We start from the raw sequence: 17659 nt of genomic DNA, 5'->3' as shown, positions 1-17659 counted from the left end.
GGATGGGGACAATGAGGAGCTAGACAGACCACCCAACCCAGAGATCCAGTATGGCAAAATAAAGCCTCAAAACCTCTGACTGTAAAAACTTCTGGGGGCTGCAGCAATGGGAGAAAATGGCAGGCTCACAGGAGAGTATGTTGCAGGGATGAATGGGATCCTAGAATACACACAAACACACCCATTCAGGAATCAGCACCAGAAGGGCCCAATTCACTTGTGGGTAGCAGGGGAAGAAACTGGAAGCTGGGCAGGAGCTGAGCAAGTGGCATTGTTCCCTCTCTGACCCCTCCTACACAAACAGCACCATAAGGCAGCAAAGTGAGTTGCCCCACCCTGGAGAATACCTAAGGCTCCACCCCTTATGACATAACAGGTACACCGAGACAAAGCAATATGGTTCAAGTAAAAGAAAAGATCAAAACTCCAGAAAATGGCCTAAGTGACAAGGAGACAGCCAACCTATCAGATGCACAGTTCAAAACCCTGGTATCCTCACAGAAATGATTGAGTATGGACACAAAATAAAGGAAGAAGTAAAGGCTATACAAAGTGAAATAAAGAAAAATATACAGGGAATCAACAGTGAAAGGCAGTGGAACTCAAATCAATGATTTGGAACAGAAAGAAGAAATAAACATTCAACTAGAACTGAATGAAGAAACAAGAGTTCAGAAAAATGAGGAGAGGCTTAGGAACCTCCAGGACAACTTTAAATGTTCCAACATCTGAATCATAGGGTGCCAGAAGGAGAAGAGGAGAGCAATAAATTGAAGATTTATTTGAAAAAATGATGAAGGAAAACTTCCTCAATTGGCTGAAACCCAAGCAAGTCCAGGAAGCTCAATACCAGGCAGCTCAGAGTCCCGAAGAAGTTGGACCCAAGGAAGAACACAAGATACATCATAATTACATTACCCAAGATTAAAAACAAAGAGAGAATCTTAAAAGCTGCAAGAGAAAAGGAGACAGTTACCCACAAAGGAGTTCCCACTAGACTATCAGCTTACTTCTCAAAAAAAACCTTACAGTCAAGAAGAGGCTGGAAAGAAGTATTTAAAGTCATGAAAAGCAAGGACCTACAACCTAGGTTACTCTACCCAGAAAAGTTATCATTTAGAATGAAAGGGCAGATAAAATGCTTCCTAGACAAGGTCAAGTTAAATGAGATCATCATCACTAAGCCCTTATTACATGAAATGTTAAAGGGACTTATCTAAGAAAAAGATCAAAACTATAAACAGTAAAATAACAACAAACTCACAACTATCAACAACTGAATCTGAAACATCTAGAACAGGAAAAGAATCACAGAAATGGAGATCACATGGAGGGTTATCAGGAAGGAGGAGGATGGGAAGAATGGGAGAAAAGGTACAGGGAATAAGATGCATAAATGGTAGGTACAAAATAGACAGGGGGAGGTTAAGAATAGTTTTGGAAATGGAGAAGCCAAAGAATTTGTATGTATGACCCATAGACATGAAGTAAGGGAGGGGAATGCTCAAGGGAGGGAAGGTGCAGGACAGAGGGGGATAAAGGGGAGAAAAAAATAGGACAACTATAATAGCATAATCAATAAAATATATTGTAAAACATTTCAATTGAGCCTCTAAGATATAAAACAAAAAAGAACATGGTGGGTATCAGAGGAATAGAAGCAAAAGAGGTCCTATTTGTTTGGCTTGGTTATAGAATGTTCTAGGGTGAAATGCATTTGAAATGGGAAGATGATAATCACAGCTAAGCTTAATAGTATGAACAAAGACCTGGAGACAAGAAAGTATGGAGCACATTCAGGAAATAGGTTTGTCATGCCTAGAGTATAGGAAGGAAAACTGTGACAGGTCACAGGGAGTTAGATAGCTGGTTGAGAGAGTTTTCATGCTGGGTAAATGCTGACATGTTTGTGCATACAGGGAGTGTAGGGGAACTCACTTTAGATGCAATATGGCTCCAGTAACAAAGGCATCTGGGAAATGTTGGACTCTGTTTAATTATCTGATAACTGCCTGATGTTATCTGTTAGCTTAGGAATGCATTGTTCTTTCTGGCCGTCCATGTGATTATCCACCATATGGTTTTACTATTAACCCCCTATAAAAAGGGATGCTGTCCTGGGAGAGGTGTGGATTCTTCCTCGCTGGCCAACACTGGGAGTAGCTGCTATGCCAGTGAACATAAGTTTATCCTATTAAAGCTCTTATGAATTTGAAGAAGATGGCATGTCTGTTCTTCAGAATTAATCCCGAATTTAGATTTCTTGGGTTTTCCCCCAACAGGAAGGAAACCATGAGAAGGGTGTCAAGTGTAAGGAAGTGAGGGTGGCTGATGGAGGTTTCTGTAGATCAGATGATGGAACAGGGTCTCTAGATATGAGAGGGTGACTTGTCAGTGTGTACTTCCAGCACTTCCTCACTTCAGGAAAGGAGAAATAAAGAAATGAAAAGGGAAAAGCAGGGGAGCTGAGGAGTTCAGGTGAAAAAGTTATCAGCCTCCATGTAAATTAAGTCACTTGCTATAGCAGAAGAGGCAAGAGTTTTTTGGGTAGATTTCTGTGATATTGCGATTTATAAAAAAAATATATGTATTTGATCTTTGACCCTATTTGTGTCACACAGCTCCTAAAACCCCTAGAATTTTCTCAGCGTTGAGAGCAATAAAGTTATCTTTTGTTATATCAAGGAGGTGACTTTTGGAAAGTGCCTAATATTGGGAGCTTGTTGCTAATGGAGTTAATCATGTAATTAGAGGGTTGGAATTTTGAGTCTCAGTCCCCCAACCTCTGGGAAAAGGAGAGGGGCTGGAGGTTAAATTAATCACCAATGATCAATGAACTAATCAGTTATGACTATGTACATGAAGCCTTCATAAAAGTAGATGGTTTGGAGAGCTTATAGGTTTGTGAACATATAGAGGTGCTAGGACAGTGGCACATCTGGAGAGGGCACAGCTCTGTACTCTTTCTACATACCTTGCCCTATGCATCTCTTCCATCTGGCTCTTCCTGAGTTATACCTTTTTATAGTAAACTGGTAATACAGTAAGTAAATCATTTCCCTGAGTTCTGTGAGCCACTCTATCAACTTAATAGAATCTGAAGAGGAGGTCATGGGAACCTCTGACTTACAACCAGTCACTCAGAAGTATAGGTAACAACCTGAGCTTGTGACTAACACCTGATGTGTGTGTGATGGAGGCCATGCCATAGGACTAAACCCTCAACATATGGAATCTGATACTGTCTCTGAGTAGATAGTATCAGAACTGAATTACATTGTGGAACACCCAAGATGTCCAAGAATTTCTTGTTGGTGTGAGTACCCCTAGCTTTGGAATTGGTACCAGAACCTATTTAACATGGTTCAGAACAGCTGTGTTAATAGTTAAGAAGAAATGAGCTAATATAGTTTGCCTCCAACTTGTTTCACAGTTTACTACAGTTGTGGTTGTACTGTGAAAAAGTGGCTCACTAGGCAAAAATTAATCCCTGTCTGGAAATCCACAATGTACACCAGGCTCTACTATGTTCTAAAGAAAAGGGCTTGTTTAATCTTATTTAAGCCAGTGTTTTCCAAGTTACTCATATTTTTGTGGGAAAGGAATGTTCATTAAAGTTACCTTACATTAAATTTATAAAAGATATTTGTAACACTCCCATGAATATTGTTGTTAAAATTGTGTCACCATGTGATTAATGGGAAAAGATAAGAAATTAACTCAGAAGAAACAGGAAAAATGGGTGGGAATTGGTAAGTATGCCTTCAGTGAAACAGTTAGAAAAACATTAGGGGCATAGAATTCCTACAATATGAAACACCCAAGTTGTTGTAGTCACTATGAATTTTAAAATAGTGAAATAAATAACTGTAGAAAGTGTAAAAACTTTAGAATGATATCAGTGCATGAGTCAAAAGTGTGAGAGTGAAAGATAAGCTTCACTACAGCAAAACATCTCTATCATCATTTCACATGTTGAGGTGCAGAAATCCAGCATTCAACAGGCTGCTTGTTTTCCCTGAATACTCTCCAATTAGAGTAAACCTGATCTAGAAGAGAAGCAGTACTTCCATACATGGAAGTCGAACTTTCAATTATCTAGGTAACTAGAGCAACATTATAACACTTTTCATTTCCATTTAAATATAAAAGTAACTATCAAATTATTGATATAACAATGCTAAAGAATATTTTAAAGCATATATAATGCCCCAAATTCACATATATTAAATATCTAAATACAATTTAGTACTTATGCATTAATTTGTAACTGTAGTCAACTACTTTAGTTTATGCATGAATTGAAAAAAAAGATCCTGTCTAATTCCAGGTCATTAACTAGGACTCCTGTTCTTTCCAGGGGGCCAAGTCCATGGGCTCCAAGGCCTTAATCCATTTTGATAACAAATGTTTGTGAGTTTTTTTCTTTGATTGTTGTTGTTTTTCTCTATCACAAGAGAAAAGAGTCGTTTATTCATGATTTTTAAAGATAAAATAGTGGTTCTTTGACACCTAATTACCCTACTTTATACGGGAAAAAATCAAAAAAAAGTCATAGCAATGTAATATGTGTTCTTTTATATTTAACCCAATAATCTCTTTTTTTATTCAGTGGATTTATGTTTCCTTACCCAATTATCACTGCTCAGGTAGCTAGATAGCCTGCCTGAATCTGTCACTTGCACTTTCGAGGCCCCAGTTTCATCTCTAAAAGAGGAATTGGAATCAAATTACCTTTAAGATTCTCCCTTAAAGTTAATTAAAGTCTATAAAATACCAACCTAACACAAAACCTGATTTGGATCTCTAAAAATATCAGTTTTACTAGAAATTGTCCTCTAAAAGAGCTGTTACCTCTTTTAGAAAAAGATCACTTGCAAATAACATTCATATATAATATTTAACCTGGTTTTAAAGTGTATCGAATCCTATTATCACAACAGTATGTTAGGAAAAAGTTTAAATATACACAGAAGATACAGGACAAAGGGTCACCATCCAGCAAGTGAAACTACAAATCATTGTGAGCTTTTCCCATGATCCTGCTGCTGTCAAAATCAGGATAAATGAAATTAAGAAGCAGTATCTTACTTTTATATAAATTACAAATTATGTACAAAGTTCTGGTTTCTGGAGTTAAAAATAGGAGAGCCTTGGAGAAAGACTATTTCAATAATAATAAATGGGATAGCTGAAGCTGTACTCTTTAAAGTTAAACTTTTTAAAAGTAAGACTCTTTAGTTCTACTGACAAAGGATGAAGGGGACACAATAAAGTTATTATTGTTTTAAATAGAATGGACAGCTTAAAGATGAACTCATTAATCAAGTCCTAAAACACCAGGGTAACAACTACAATTGGAAATAGGTTTTTATAAAGCAAAGGAAGGAAGAGAAATAACATGGAAATTCCAGCTTTTAAGAAATGAGGGACTGTCGCCCAAGATGTAGGTGTAGGTAGATATACTTTGCCTCATTGCACAACCAAAAGAAGGACAATAAAAATTTTAAAAATAAAAAACAACCAGAACTTCCAGAAAATCAAGCTGTATGGAAGTCTGGCAACCAAGGAGTTAAAGAGGAAACATTCATTCAGACTAGTAGGAGGGGCAGAAATGGGCACCCCAGGGCAAAGAGGACATGTGGCAAGGCAGTGGCTGGCAGACTGGGTGGTCCCACATTTTCATGCAGATAAATCAGGAGGAACAACTGGGGAGCAAGACCATGCAGCCCAGGAGTCCAGAGCATGAAAAGAAAGCCTCAAAAACCTTTGGCTGTAAAAACCTGTAGAGGTTGCAGTGGGGGAAAAAACTCCCAACCTCACAGAAGAATTTGTTGGAGAGACCCACAGTGTCCTAGAACATACACAAACCCACCCACTTGGGAATCAGAAAGGCCCAATTTGCTTGTGGGTAGTGAGGGAAGTGATTGAAAGCCAACCAAAGGCAGAGTAAGTGGCATTGTTCCCTTTCTGACCCTTCCTCCACATACTGCGTGTCGCTGTAATGCAGCAAGGTAGGTTGCCCTGCCCTGATGAAAACCTAAGGTTCTGCCCCTTACAATGTAATAGGCATGCCAAAACAAACAAAAAAAAAAAATACTGCTCAAATGAAAGAACAGATCAAAGCTCCACAAAATACACAACTAATTGATGAAAAGATAACCAACCTATCAGATGCACAGTTCAAAACACTGGTAATCAGGATACTCACAGAATTGGTTGAATACGGTTGCAAAATAGAGGAAAAAAATGGAGGCTATAAAAAATAAAATAGCCCTGGCTGGCATAGCTCAGTGGATTGAGCGTGGGCTGCAAACCAAAGCATCGCAGGTTCGATTCCCAGTCAGGGCACATGCCTGGGTTGCAGGCCAGGTCCCCAATGGGGGCCATGTGGAAGGCAACCACACATTGATTCTCTCTCTCTCTCTCTCTCTCTCTCTCTCTCTGCCCCCTTCCCCTCTCTAAAAATAAATAAATAAAACCTTTTAAAAAAAAGAATGAAAAAAATGAAATAAAGAAAAATAGGGAACCAACAGTGCAGGGAAGGAAACAGGGTCTCAGATCAACAGTTTGGAGCAGAAGGAAGAAATGAATATTGAACCAGAACAGAATAAAGGAATAAGAATTCAAAAAAATGAGGAAAAACTTACAAATTCCCAGGACAATTTTAAATGTTCCAACATCCAAATCATAGGGGTGCCAGAAGAAACAGAGGAAGAGCAAGAAACTGAAAATTTACTTGAAAAAATCATGAAAGAGAGCTTCCCCAATTTGGCAAAGGAAATAGGCTTCTAAGAAGTCCAGGAAGGTCAGAGAGTCCCAAAGAGGTTGGACCCAATAACTAACACACCAAGGCACATCATAATTACATTAGCCAAGATTAAAGATAAGGAAAGAATCCTAGAAGCAGCAAGAGAAAAGGAGACAGTTACCTACAAAGGAGTTTCCATAAGACTGTCAGCTGATTTCTCAAAGGAATCATTGCAGGCAACAAGGGGCTGGAAAGAAGTATTCAAAGTCATGAAAGGCAAGGACCTACAATCTAAGTTACTCTATCCAGCAAAGCCATCATTTAGAATGGAAGGACAGATAAAGTGCTTCCCAGACAAGGTCAAGTTAAAGGAGTTCGCCATCACCAAGCTCTTATTATATGAAATGTTAAAGGGACTTCTCTAAGAAAAAGATAAAAAAATATGAATATGACAACAAACACAACTATCAAGAACTGAACTTGAAAAAAAAAAACAAAACAAAAGCAAACTAGGTAAACAACTAGAACAGGAACAGAATCACAGAAATGGAGATCACGTGGAGGGTTATCAGCAAGGAGTGAGGGGTGAGAAGAATGGGGGAAAAGATACAGGGAATAAGAAGCATAAACAGTAGTTACAAAATAAACAGAAGGAGGTTAAGAATAGTATAGAAAATGGAAAAGCCAAATTATATGTATGGTCCATGGACAGGAACTAATGGCAAGGAATGCTGATGGGAGGGTGGTACGTTCAGGGTGGAGGGAGAAAAAAATGGGACAACTGTAACAGCATAATCAATAAAACATATTTAAAAGAAAAAAATAAAAGCACCCTTATTTTTCTTAAAAAAGAAAAGAAATGAGACAGGCCATGTGTGTGTCTGTGTGTGTGATTTCAATACAGCTTGAGATAAATACAAATATAATTTAGTAAAGTTGTGTCTAGGATAGTACTAGATATGAAAGAAATGTTAAAAAATATAGACCTTCTCTTAAGAATGATAATCTATCTGAGAAAACTGTACATTCATGGATTGACAATTCAGTGTAAGCTGCTAGGGGAACAGTTATTCTGGGGACATAAATCTAACCTGAACTTTTAAAAAGGGATTATTAGAGATAAAAGTCTAATAAATGAATGATACTTGGCCCTATGATACTGTTCTTTATGTTATCATATTCTCAATGACTATAAAGAATATAAACTATAATTTCCTGTTTACCAATGACTTTATAATTCATGAGTCCAAAAAGTAACCTACATGGGAAAACAAGAAACATTAGCAAAAATGTAATTTAATATCATAAAACCTGAAGACATACATAAATCATAAAGTGACATGAAGCAGAGCATAAATGTGCACTTACAGCCAGTCCTTCCAGAAAGCCAGAAAAGCATGGGAAACAGTTAGCTTAGTGATAAAGAATATGGAATTTGGAATTGAGCTGCCACTGGTAGAACCTTGGCTTTACCATGGAAAAGTTGTTTAACCGTGATATCTCTCTATAAATGAAGATAGACATAATAGCAACCTCAGAGAGTGTTATGAAGATTAAATCAGACAATCCATGTAAAACACTCAACACACTCCCAGTTACATTGTGAACATTCCTTAAAAGACTAGCTATTACAGAACAGATCCCAGAGGCTAACTGGTATAATGTAAAGAGCAGTCCCAGCTTTTCCAATGACTGGCTGTCTGAGCTTGTGGAGTCCCTTCATCTTTAGGATAGGAGCATCAGTATGCATACCTACAAAGAGAGAATAACAATATCTGCCTCATAGTGAAAACTTGAGTGGGAAACAGTAAGAACATGTATGAAAATTGCTTTGTAAGATATAAACACATATGGATTATTGTAATACTTTCTTTTTGCTTCCTTAAGAGATTGACTGTCCATATTTTTGTCTGCTTTGAGCATGAATGTATCTCCAGCACTCAGAACTGTGACTGGCACATAGTGGTCAATTAAGATTATTGAACGAATAAATAAATATCATATTTCTATAATTCTGAAGTTCATTTGGTTTGATATTTTATCTCCCCAAAATCAGTATAGATGAAGAATCTGAAGGCATAATAGTAATCACCTCCACTGTATTAGTTTTCTATTGCTATATAACAAATTATCACAAACTTAGTAGCTTAAAATAACACCCATTTATGAGCTCGTGGTTCTGCAGGGCAGAAGTCTTCAGTGACATGGCTGGGTCCTCTGCTCTGCATCTCACAGAACTGAAACCAAGGCATCAGGCAGGCTGCATTCTTCTCTGGAGGCTGGGGTGGGAAAGAATCTACTTCTAAGTCCATTCAGGTTGTTGGCAGATTTCAGTTCTTTATGATTGCAGAGCTAAGGTTCCCATGACTTTTCTGGCTATCAGCTGAGTGCTCTCAACACCTGGAGGCTGCCTACACAACTTTTTCATGTAGCCATGGCCCTTCCATAAGCAGTTCACAACATGGCAGTCACTGAATTCTTCAAGGCCAGTAGTAATTCTCTTTCACAGTGAACCCTTCTCATGCTTCACATCTGACTTCTCAGGCTCATTGACTACAGAAAAACTCTCTACTAGAAAGGAAAACCTACATAATCTCTCTAGTGCTATATAACGTAACATGATCAAAGGTGTGATAGCTTATCATATTCAGAGATTCCACTCACACTTAAAGGGGAGGGATCTATACAAGGGTAAGTATCATTGAGGGTGGTTCTCCACACACACTATGTTGTACAAACAGGCATAGATTGGCATAATATGATGTTGAATTTTTTAAAAGCTCTTGATAGACCATATGTCTAGGGTAATTCTTTATTTTTTAATTAGTGTGTTTAAATATGCAGAAGAGCATCTAACAGCCTATACACTAAGCAGTTCATAGTGGTTATGCCTGGAGAGTGAGAATACCACAATAAGCACACACTGTCCTTAAAATTAAAATTAATAGAAAAAAAGAACAAGAAACTGACCTTTCCACTTTGTTTTTCATCTTTTTAAATGCAAATTTAAACTTGTTTCTCCTCCACTTTAATTCAGCTCACCAATAATGCAAGAGTCAAGTAAAATAATTTCTCCCCTCTTTAGGCACCTTTCCTCAAGAGTTTTACAGTAATTTCCTTACTAATCATCCCCAAGCTCTTACACCATACTTCTTTAGATTCTTTCCTTGAAGTTCACAAGGCTCTGACTTATTGGTCCTGAGGCAACAGGAGTTTCTCAGCTCTCTGCAAACCACACTATTCTACACTATGGACTCAACACCATCATTTCTATTAAGATAGGTCTCTTACTTTTTTCTGCCCAAAGAAGGAAAATAAAACCTCCAAGTCTAAAAAATAAAAACATTGTGCTGTAGCCAGGCATAGCTGCACAAACCATGTTTGCAGCAGTAAAATGGATTAGCTGTATATTGTACAGTAAATGAGTTAAAAATCCAAGCAGTAGATGCACTGATATTTAGTTGTAAAATGCATGTGTCAAGAAGTCTTTGACAAGCAGCATTTCCACACTTAAATTGAACAATAGATTGAAGCCTGAGAAAAAGCAAAGGATTAGAATGCATTTTGTTGTCTCTTAAATCGTGTTACCTACTGATAGTTCATTTTTTCCTATGGAAAAAGCAATCCCTTGAATATAGAGATCATAAGCCATGAAAACAAGTTCTAATTAAATCAGTTATGTTGTATTATATCATGTGAACAATGTGCATCCACAGAAATATTTCTGTGAAAAAAATTAAATGAAATATATTTATAATTCAAATGTATATATACATAGGCTACCTCATACATTGTCTACATTTGTTCAAGAAAGTTCTGAATTCTAAATATAATGGATTCTTGGCTGAAGCAAGAGATTTTGAAGAGATTTTATAACATATTTAAACTTGATCCTAATTTCTAACAGCCTCTCAAATAAGCTAGAAAAACTCCAGAATTACTGGTGTTTTGTGCATCAGTACCAATCTTACCTGATTATTTACTCTTATAGTTCAATAATCATTTTCTCATTGTGTCCTAGTATTAATCAATTTGTGTCCACAAATTTTTCACATGGCCATGGCCCCTCCACAAGCAGTTCTTTAACTGCCCACAGAAAACCTGATAGCTTCACATTTCTTGAAAACACCACAGCACCATCACATATAAATCAAAAGCAGTGTTAGCAGAGAAGAGCTAAACACCTTGACTAACTTTCCTAGCTCCTTACTAAGGTTAGGAATAAGAAACGTTTTTCAATGTGTTAGCAGTGTGCGATTTTTGTTGCTCTTATTACTGTGATGCAGATTTTTTTTATTTAAAATTGAACGTTTCAACTTTCAGTCAAGATTGAGGCATAGGTAAACACGCCTCCCCTCCACACACAACTATAGCAAAAAAAAAAAAAAAGGCTATGAAACAAGTATATCAGAATTATCAGAAAATTGAGCTGTCTGGAAGTCCAACAACCAAGGATTTAAAGCCACATTCATCCAAATGGGTGGGAAGGGTGGAGATGAGAAAGAGGGGTCCCACATTCACAAAGGTGGATAAAAAAATGGGAGGGAGCTACTTCAGGTCATGATGTTGGCATAGGCAGACATAAGGTGGCCCGGGTTCACCCCTTCACACAACCACATCAAAAATTACACCTAGGCCCTGGCCGGCGTAGCTCAGTGGATTGAGCGCGGGCTGGGAACCAAAGTGTCCCAGGTTCGATTCCCAGCCAGGGTACATGCCTGGGTTGCAGGCCATAAACCCCAGCAACAGCACATTGATTTTTCTCTCTCTCTCTCTCTTTCTCTCTCTCTCTCTCTCTCTCTCTCTCTCTCTCTATCTCTCTCTCTCTCTCTCTCCCTCCCTTCCCTCTCTAAAAATAAATAAATAAAATCTTTAAAAAAAGCTGGCCCTGGCTGGCATAGCTCAGTGGATTGAGCGCAGGCTGCGAACCAGGCATCACAGGTTCGATTCCCAGTCAGGGCATATGCCTAGGTTGCAGGCTATGGCCCCCAGCAACCACACATTGATGTTTCTCCCTCTCTCTCTCCCCCTTCCCTCTCTAAAAATAAATAAAAATCTTTTTTAAAAAAAGAAATCCAGCTGAATAAAAATCTAACAACTACAGGATTAAAGAAACCACATCCATACAGACAGGTAAAAGGGGCTCAGATGTGGAACAGGCGTCCCTCACCCACTTGTGCTGGATAAAAATTTGGGAGGGATATGTCAGGAGCAAGGAATCCCAGCCCAACACCAGTTGCCCTAGACCAGGGTTCGAGTGCCAGGAAGATAGGTCCCAAAAAAATCTGTCTGCAAAGACAAATGGGGATTGAGTTGGTGGAAGAAACTTCTGGAGCCCCAAGCAGTTCCTCTTAAAGAATCCATACATGGACTTACCTACTCAGATTCACTCCTCTGAGCTCCAGCACTGGAGTAGCAGCTTGAAAGGCACCAGTGGTATACAGGGAGAAACTGAAGTATCTGGATTCAAGGAAAGCAGAGACCACTGTCCCTTTTCTAAATACTCCACCAACAGAGAGGGTAAGCTGACATCATATGTGAGACTCCATTAAGATGACTAAACTGTTTGATGTGACTTTGAGATCCCCAGAGACATTTGCCCCACCCAACTTATGGACCCACCGAAGCTGCTTTTCCATATGAATGGCTGGTCTTGTCTCATGCTTTAAAACTTCCTAAATCCTATCGAACAGACAACAGCTGGCTTCTGTGAGTCCCACACATGGCACTAGCAGCAACCAGCCTAGATTCATAGCTTGGCTTCACCTGGGAATCTCCAAGCCCAGTACAGGTAGCAGCCATCTCAGATTGCTTTATAGCTCAGGATGCCCTGGGTAAAACAAAGTGGAGGCTGACCTTGGCCTGCACCACCTGGAAAATCCCAGGGCCAGCACACCCAGTGAACAGCTACAGATCATGTAGGAGCACCACCAACCTGCCCCTTCACAGCTGATCCTCCACAGAGGGTGGAGATTGACCTAGGTAAATCCCTCCCATTGATCTGCCAACAGCAACCAAGGCTCAACTACAAGAGGAGGGTGTACTCAGCCCACACAAAGGGTGTACCTAGAGTACCCAGCTTGGGTGATAGGGGAGGCTGTGCCCCTGGACCCTACAGGACTCCTACTATATTAGGTCATACTACCAAGACACAGAGTCAAAGCAGCTCTGCCTAATTCATAGAAAAAAACACAGGAAGCTGCCAAAATGAGAAGACAAAGGAACATGACCCAAATGAAAGAACAAATCAAAACTCCAGAAAAAGATGTAAATGAAATGGAGATAAGCAATGGTTATAAGGATGCTCAGAGAACTTATTGAGGATCTCAACAGCACAAAAAAAGATTCAGTCAGAAACGAAGTATATACTAATTAAAATAAAGAACAACTGTAGCGTGGATGAAGCTGAGAATCATCTCAATGATTTGAAACATAAAGACCCCAAAAAATCTATTGAACAACTAGCAGAAAAAAAGAATATACTGTCCTAAAAAACAAGGACAGTATAAACAGCCTCTGGGACAACTTTTGTACCATATGGGTGCCAGAAGGAGAAGAGAAAGAGCAAGAAATTGGAAATCTATCTGAAAAAATAGTGAAAGAAAACTTCCCTAATTTGGTGAAGTAAGTCCAATAAGTGCAGAGAGTCTCAGACAAGATAGGAGCAAAGAGGTCCCCTCCAAAACACATCATAATTTTAAAATCTCAAAAGTTAAAGGTAAAGAGAGAATCTTAAAAGCAGCAGGAGAAAAGCAAATAGTTACCTAAAAAGGAGTTCCCATAAGACTGTCAGCTAATTTCTCAGAAGAAACTTTGCAAGCAAGTAGGGACTGGCAAGAAATATTCAAAAAGTGATGAAAAGCAAGGACCTACAATCTAGATTACTCTATCCAGCAAAGCTATAATATAGAATTGAAAAGTAGATGTAGTGCTTCCCAGACAAGGTAAAACTAAAGGAGTTCATCTTCACCAAGTCATCATGAAATGCTAAAGGGAATTATATATATGAGAAAGAGGAAAACCAAAACAATGAACATTAAAATCACAATACATTCAAAACTATCAATAATTGAATCCAAATAATAAACTAAGCAAAAGAACAGAATCATAGATATGGAGATCATTTGGAGGGTTGGAGGAATGAGGAAAATGAGGGGAAAGGTACAGGGATTAAGAAGCATAAATTGGTAGGTACAAAATAGAGAGGAATGTGTTAAGAACAGTATACGCACTTCCAGCCAAGATGGAGGCATAGGTGGATACACCATACCTCCACGCACAACCAAGATTGGAACAACAACAATTTAGAGGCAGAAAAATGCCCAGAACTGACAGAAAATTTATTTGAATGGAAGTCAGACAGTCAAGAAGTTGAAATAGACCCATTCATCGAGACTGGTAGGAGGGGTGGAGATGAGCAGCCAGGAGCGGGTTACGGCTCCGAGAGCAGAGACAGGGGCACATAAGTCAATCGGGGGCACATAAGGCATCTGGGGCATGCAAGATCACAGCGGGTGGACCCTGAGTACACAAGTGGCAGCTGGCAGGCCGAGTGAGGTGACGATTGTGGAGCAGAGCAGAATGCACAACCCAGGATCCCAGAGAAGGGACTGAGGTCCCACGGAGAACGAAGCTACCACCATTGTTCCCTCTCAACCCGGCCCCCACATATAATGCCACAATCTAGCGACTGGGGTGCCCAGCCCTGGTAAACACCTAAGGCTCCACCCCTCACCATAACAGGAGTGACCAGACCAAAAACAAAAAGAGAGAGATGGCTCAAACAGAAAAACAAATCAATTCCCTGGAACTCATCCTGTTAAACGACTGAGAGATAGCTAACCTATCAGATGCACACTTCAAAACACTGGTGATCAGGAAGCTCACAGAATTGGTTGATTTTGATCACAAACTAGATGAACAAATGTAGTTTACCATAAAAGAAATGAAGGAAAATGCACGGGGAACCAATAGTGATGGGAAGGAAACTGGGGCTCAAAACAATAGAGTGGACCAGAAGGAAGAAAGAAACAACCAAACAGGAAAGAATGAAGAAATAAGAATTCAAAAAATGAGGAGAAGCTTAGGAACCTCCAGGACATCTTTAAATGTTCCAACATCCGAATTACAGGGGTATCAGAAGGGGAAGAGAAAGAGCAACAGATTGAAAACGTATTTGAACAAATAATAAAAGGAGAACTTCCCCATTCTGGCAAAGAAAATAGACTTCCAGGAAGTCCAGGAAGTTCAGGGAGTCCCAAAGAAGTTGGAACCCAGAAGAAACACACCAAGGCACACATCATTGCATTAGCCAAGGTCAAAATGAAGGAGAGAAGCCTAGAAGCAGCAAGAGATAAGGAGACAGTCACCTACAAAGGAGTTTCCATCAGACTATCAGCTGATTTCTCAAAAGAGACCTTTCAGGTAAGAAGGGGCTGGAAAGAAGTATTTCAAGTCATGCAAGACAAGAACCTACATCCAAGATTGCTCTATCCAGAAAAGCTTTCATTTAGAATGGAAGGGCAGAGAAAGTGCTTCTCAGATAAGGTCAAGTGAAAGAAGTTCATCATCACCAAGCCCTTATTTTATGAAATGTTAAAGGGACTTCTCTAAAAAAAGAAGATAAAAAATAACATGTATAGTAAAAGAACAGCAAACTCACAATTATTAACAACCACACCTAAAGCAAAACCAAAAGAAACTAAGCAAACAGCTAGAATAGGAATAGCCCCACAGAAATGGAGATCACATGGAGGATTAGCAACAGGGGAGTGGGAGGAGGAGAGAGGGGGGAAAAGGTACAGAGAATAAGTAGCATAGATTGTAGGTTGAAAATAGATAGGGTGAGGGTAAGAATAGTATGAGAAAGGTAGAAGCTAAAGAACTTACAAGTAGGACACATGGACATGAACTAAAGGTGGGGAGGTGGATGGGAAAGAGTGTACAGGGTGGAGGGGAGTGAAGGGGGGAAGTGGGACAACTGTAATAGCATAATCAATAAAATATATTTTTAAAAAAAGAACAGTATAGGTAATGGAGCAGCCAAAGAACCTATATACCTGATCCATGGACATGAACTAAAGGGGAGATTGCTGGAAGGAATAGGGGTACTGGTTGTAGGGGAGCAAAGGGGAAAAGATTGGAACTACTATCATATTGACTATGATAGCATAATCAATAAAATGTATTCTTAAAATAAATAAAAGAAGTGATTTCTATAAAAAATTAAAAATTAATAAAAATTCTGGTTTCATCTTCAGAAAAATATCTTATCTAAAATTTTCAAAGAACCAAGAAAACACGTATTATACTGTACATTATCATGTGGAAGTGTTTTGAAAAGTCAAAAGTGCTGTATAAGCTTTTTAAATTATCAATATTCCTAGTGTTTACTTCTGAAATAGATTGGGTGCTGAGCAAAGTTGACTTTTCTTGTTGTCTAGCTAACTAATAGGTTGAGTCCAGTCTTCTGTCTAGTATGAATATGCTCAAAAATATTTTCCTCAATGCTTAATTTATTATGAGTGATTAAAGAACTGGTTTGGATAATTGCAAAATGTCCCTTCAGGGAATATAATTTTATAGTAAAAGTGAGTCACAAAGAAGCCAAAAGATATAGCCATAAAAAGAAAATAAAGCTAACAGCAGAATGAACCATATATTTCAATTATTAAAGTCCCATTTCTCATGTTAAATAAAAATTTAAATAATAGCAGCTGAGTTTTTTAAACAGCACAAAATCTGGATAATATATGCCATTGAATTAGTTAAGATAATAGTTATTTATTATCTAGCTGCTTTGACCCTAAAAGTCTGAAATATCAGTGGGTTATCACAAAAGACAGTTATTTCTCAGTTAAGTTCAGGGAGAAATGGAGAGCAAGAATTCCATGCAGTCATTCAGGGACTCAGGCTCAGTCTGGATCTGGGCTTTGTCATCAACCACTAGCTGCTAAAGTTGCCCTAAGGGTACACATCCTGCCAGTAGATGGATCAAGAGGAGATTAGAACATCACATTCCACCTGCCTGAACTCAGTACTATAGCCACACCTAAATGCAAAGGAAGGTAGAAAACATGGTCTAACTATGTGCCAAAGCTGGAAGAAAACTAGCTTGGTGGACTGCAAGCCAGCTTCAAACTACAAATGCCCTCTTAACTCCCACCCAAAGAAAAAAAGAAACATAAAAAAATAATATTCTCTTTAGGCAGGGCAGTTTAGTCTGGCTTTTCCAAAAGTTTCAATTTTCCAAGCCACTCAAACCCCAATTCTTATTCTTCTATTGCAAGGCATATGTTCATTCATATAACACTCAATAAAAGAGGTATCATAAAATAGCCCTGGCTGGTGTGGCTCAGTGGATTGAATGCCAGCCTGGGAAGCAAAGGGTCACCAGTTGGATTCCCACTGATGAGGGCACATGACTGGGTTCTGGGCCAGGTCCCCAATTGGGGGCACATAAGAGGCAACCACACATCATGTTTCTCTCCCTCTCTCCCTCCCTTCCCCTCTCTCTAAAAATAAATAAATGAAATATTTTTAAAAAGAAGTATCATGAAATATGGAAATAAAAGGCAGAGCAAAAAACTTATACAATGTAGTGCTCAGAGGTTTGTGGACTAACTTAATTTGCAAATCCACAGTCTGTGCTTCTGGAGAGAAGAAGAAGGGGTAGTTCACAATCCGCAAACCAATTTGTGTTGTTTCTGCAACACTGCAAAAGTACGACTCATGAATATGCTAATAAAATTGCAATGAGAGTTTTGGCACTATTTCATCACCTCAACTAGATTAGAGAATAATAACACTATGAGTTTACATGACTTCAGAAACTGCTGTGGTAGTAGAAAAAAATTAAATCTTCAATGTTTATAATGTAATGAAAATTACAAGCATGCTACAGTCAAA

This window comes from Phyllostomus discolor, chromosome 1 (genome assembly GCF_004126475.2).
Source record: "Phyllostomus discolor isolate MPI-MPIP mPhyDis1 chromosome 1, mPhyDis1.pri.v3, whole genome shotgun sequence".
NCBI lineage: Eukaryota > Metazoa > Chordata > Mammalia > Chiroptera > Phyllostomidae > Phyllostomus > Phyllostomus discolor.
Note: the sequence above shows the minus strand (reverse complement) of the source record.